The following is a 4,785-nucleotide window of genomic DNA, read 5'->3' as shown; positions in this document are numbered from 1 at the left end:
ATGATAATTTCCACATATGAGCTTTAATAAAATAAAAAGAGGTATAGGTAGAAGCACTACAGGAAACTAATGAAAGTAAAAATGAAAAATGGAAAAAATAATAAATTTTTATTAGGGATCCCTGCCAAGAAACCCTTGAATGTGATAACAAATCATACTAAGAAAAAATATTACTTAACAATGATGTGCTATCTCCTCAGCAACAGAGCTAGGCATCATAGCTATAGGACATTTTAAAGCAAACCCCAGTTCTAGACTTTCATCAATTGCCATTTTACTTTATGCTTTGGCTGCAACTGGTCTTTCAGTATCACAAAAAAAATAAAAATAAAAAAATAAACAAACAAAGACTCTTAAATTATTTGCTTACCTGAAAGGAGTTTTACTACTCTCCAGTCCATCAATTACAGATGGTTTTGCCTTCTGGATTATACTCCCATACCCCTAGATTCTCACCTCTTAAGGGGGAGTCTTTTCTTTAATGTAGCAGAGAACACTGTGAATATTCTGGGCCATGGGATCCAGATCTATACAGCGCATCTCTGTTAAGACACAGTGAAGTCTTTGGATATAGAAGGAGTTTGATCCAGGTGGAAAGCACATGAGACCTGAAGCTGGTACTAAGAAGGAGGCCATATGCCGGTAACTGAAGGGAAAGAAATATCTGTAACTTTGATTAAGGTTTGAAAATCCCAGGGACAAGGCCAGCCAAAAGAAGAAAAAATAACAATGAGGCCTGAGAAAGAGCAACCAATGAAGAAGGATGAAAATCTAGACTGGTGGCCAAGTCAGGATTTTGTTTCCAAAAAGGAGGAAGGGATTAACTATATCAATAGCTATTCTAATCAGATAGGGACTAGGATTTGAACATTAGACTTAATAACATAAAGGCTATCTTAAAAAGTATTTCAGTGGAATAATGGGGGGGGGAATCACTGATTAGTCTGGTTATAAGACAAAATGGAATGAAATGAGATGGAGACAATGACTATATTAAGTACTTGGAAGTACTTTTGATGAGAAAAAGAGCAAATAAAAATGGGTGGTAGTTTGAGAAGAAAGTGAGTCAGTTAGATTTAGTTTGAGTTCGATTTTTAATATAGAAGAAATAGCATGTTCATATGCTAATAAAAATAAGTGATTTATATTAGGAAACAGATAATATTTGACAGAAGGGAATATTGCTGAAGTTTTATTCTCATGTAAACAAGACAGGATGGGGGAAATGCTTTTAGAAAGAAAGGCAGATAGTTAATCTGTTATAACATGAGGGAAGGCAGAGCATATGTACATGATTTTCGATAGGTAGGTGAGTTGTAAACTCATGAGAAATTATCTTCTGATTGATTCAGTTTCTGATTTCTTCAATTTCTCAGTGAATTAGGAAACAAGATCATCAAATGAGAGGGAAAAAAATGCTGTGAACCTAAATTGCTCCAATAAATGTGAATCTTCACTTAAGCCTCTTATCGTATGCCAAAATTCACTCAAAATGGATTACAGATTTAAATGTATAATTTGTTGAAGAAAATATAGGAGAAAATCTGCAACACCTAGGATTTGGGGGAAATTGTTATTTATGATACTAAAAATATGATCCATTAGATAAAAGAATCAGTAAATTGGACTTTATAAAAGTTAAATGTTTTTGTCCTGTGAAAGACACTGTTCTCAGATGATAACCTACGGACTGGAAGAAAATATTTGCAAACTACATATGTGACAAAGGACTACTACCTAGAATATAAAGAACCCTCAAAATTCATCAGTAAAAAAACAATCCAATGTGAAAGGGAGTAAACAAGGAAGAGAAATTCACAGAAGAGAATAAACTGATAGAAAATAAGCACAGGGATCCCTGGGTGGCGCAGCAGTTTAGCGCCTGCCTTTGGCCCAGGGCGCGATCCTGGAGACCCGAGGTCGAATCCCACGTCAGGCTCCCGGTGCATGAAGCCTGCTTCTCCCTCTGCCTGTGTCTCTGCCTCTCTCTCTCTCTCTCTCTCTCTCTCTCTGTGACTATCATAAAAAAATAAAAATTAAAAAAAAAAAAAGAAAATAAGCACACAGAAAGGCTGATCACCACTATCAGGGAAATGTCCCGCTTCCATACTGTAGGTCTATGGGGAAAGTACTTGTAGCTTTTCATCACCATTTAGATTATTCTATAACCATTATTTAGACCAGTGGGCTGAGGAAAATCACTATTCATCTACAACAGAGTAGAGTTGGGAGTGCACAGGTTGGAGAGAAAAGACAAAGAAAATCAGAACCAGTGAAATGGAATTGCTAGAAGAAGACAAATGGAAAGTGTAATTTAAAAAATAAATAAATACTTCCATGGGAATTCAAGTACAGCAGCAAAGAGACTCCCTCACACTTTAAGACAAGGCTTCACAATTAAACATTTTTTAGATGAATTGAAGAACAGACTACCCATTTTTGAGACTTCAATTAGTGGCCTGAGAGATCAAGCCAGAAATCTCTCAAAACATTGAATAAAATAAAAAGAAGCTGAAAATCATAAGCAAGAAGATAAGAGCCCCAGAAGACCAAGAATTTTATCTTATTAAATATATGCATTTCAGAAGTAGAAAAAAAGAACAAAGAGAATAGAGATAATAATTAATCAGATGATAGAGGAAGATTAACACTGAAGAGAAAGGTCAGTCTTTACACTGAACATGTTCAAAGTTCTAGGCTAGATTACTCAGAAAAAAAAAAAATCCACAAACGGCATTCCTCCTAGGCATATTTGGTAAAATCCAAAGTCTCTAAGGACAAAAATATATAAGCTCCCAGGTCAAAAGAATTAAAGAAACATAAAATCTGACTATCAGAACCTTCAGCTGCAAAAATTTGCATTTAGGTGTCAGAGGAGAGAAGTCAGAATATTGGTTACCCTTGAGATAAGAGACAAACTTCCAGGGCTCTAGAAATATTCTACATCTTGAAATGAGTGGTAACTACAAAAGTGTAAATAGATGATGGTATTTGTTAAGCCACATACTAAATATTAGTGCCGTTTATGCAATCTATAGTATGTAAGTTATACCTCAATAAAATTTTTTATTATAAAAGTGAGGAAATGTATCTATACACTTAAACATCATTTAAAAAATGATAGTAGGGACACCTGGGTGGCTCAGCGGTTAAACACCTGCCCCTGGCTCAAGGCGTGATCCTCTGTCTCAGGATCAAGTCCTACATCAGGCTCCCTGCCTGGAGCCTGCTTCTCCCTCTGCCTATGTCTCTGCCTTTCTCTGTGTCTTTCATGAATAAATAAATAAAATCTTTAAAATAAAATAAAAAAAAATGATTGTAATAAGAGTTCTAAATTTAGAATAATATTAATTGACAAGTATCTCTATGTTTATATTCTTATCTACTTTGTCATCTATCTATCATCTATCAATCTATTTATCTAACTATCATCTATCTAAATTTTGGGGAATTTTAGGAATTTTTAGAATAATCCACACATCCCATTCCCTCCTAAGAAAAATATCTGAAGCATGCATCTAAAAACCAAATAGAACAGAGGCCTTTGTGAAGAAAAGAAATAGTAAATCTGGGATTTATGGATGTAGATAAGCTTATTTCTACTAGTACAGCTATAGTGGTTGTTAAGTATTGAAACCTTTCCATACTGCTTGGTATGTAGCTACTGACATAATCCCTGAACTCTTTCCCAAATCCTGGTGTTTGCCCTGGACTCTTCCCCAAAGATCCCCTGGGCCATCTCACAGTCTAGCAACAAAAGGCTGAATGTCTAGACCATTAGGAAGTCTCGAGGTTTAAAAATTTATTGTCATAGAGCTATAGAGTGCACATGTAATTCTACTCTTTTGTTTCTCCTTGATTTGCTTAGTTAACTTTTTATTTTTATTATACCACTTATTTCTTTACTATAGCTCATTCAGAAATTTGCATACCCAGCAATTCATAGTATTCAAGTAAAAATATACATATGTGTTTATGACTGTGATGTTACATCTCTATTTCATGTATACGTGCTATCTCCACCCTAATCTCCTTGTTGCTATAATAGCCAGTTAAAATACAGGGATAGAACACAGGATTGGATTTGAAAGTTGGATCAACAAGGAAAACTTTGTTAGTATGAATAGGCCCCAAATAGTGCACGTACTGTACTGTAATATGTTATTTAGTATTTACCTGAGATTCTGATTTTACTGAGATAGATTGCATTTACTCCTTTAAGAAATAGCTATGTAAAAAGAAAGAAAGAAAAGAAAAGAAAAGAAAAGAAAAGAAAAGAAAAGAAAGGAAAGAAAGGAAAAGAAGGAAGGAAGGAAGGAAGGAAGGAAGGAAGGAAGGAAGGAAGGAAGGAAGGAAGAAAGAAAGAAAGAAAGAAAGAAAGAAAGAAAGAAAGAAAGAAAGAAAGAAAGAAAGAAAGAAAGAAAGAAAGAGCTATGTATTTTCCTGAGAGGACAAAAAGGAACACATTTTTTTTTCCTGTTCTTGTTGTGTATGACACACCAATCTAAACACTGTTTTCTACAACATCTCATATATGATCACAAAAGCTTTTGAACTTTGAAGGAGGTTTTTTTATTTCCTTTTTTATGGCCTCAGCATTATTAAATAGCTTGTACAAGGTTAGAGTGTTAGGGACTGAATGCGTCCCCAGAAAATTCTTATGTTGAAGCTCCAATTCCCAATGTGATGGTATGAGTAAGAAGGTCATGAAAGGTAGAGTCTCCACGATGGGACTAGTGCCCTTGTCAGAAGGAAGACACACCAGAAAAAAATTAATATTAATAT

The sequence above is a fragment of the Canis lupus genome, chromosome 23, assembly GCF_011100685.1.
Source record: "Canis lupus familiaris isolate Mischka breed German Shepherd chromosome 23, alternate assembly UU_Cfam_GSD_1.0, whole genome shotgun sequence".
In the NCBI taxonomy this organism is placed as follows: Eukaryota; Metazoa; Chordata; class Mammalia; order Carnivora; family Canidae; genus Canis; species Canis lupus.
This window is presented reverse-complemented; position numbering follows the sequence as displayed.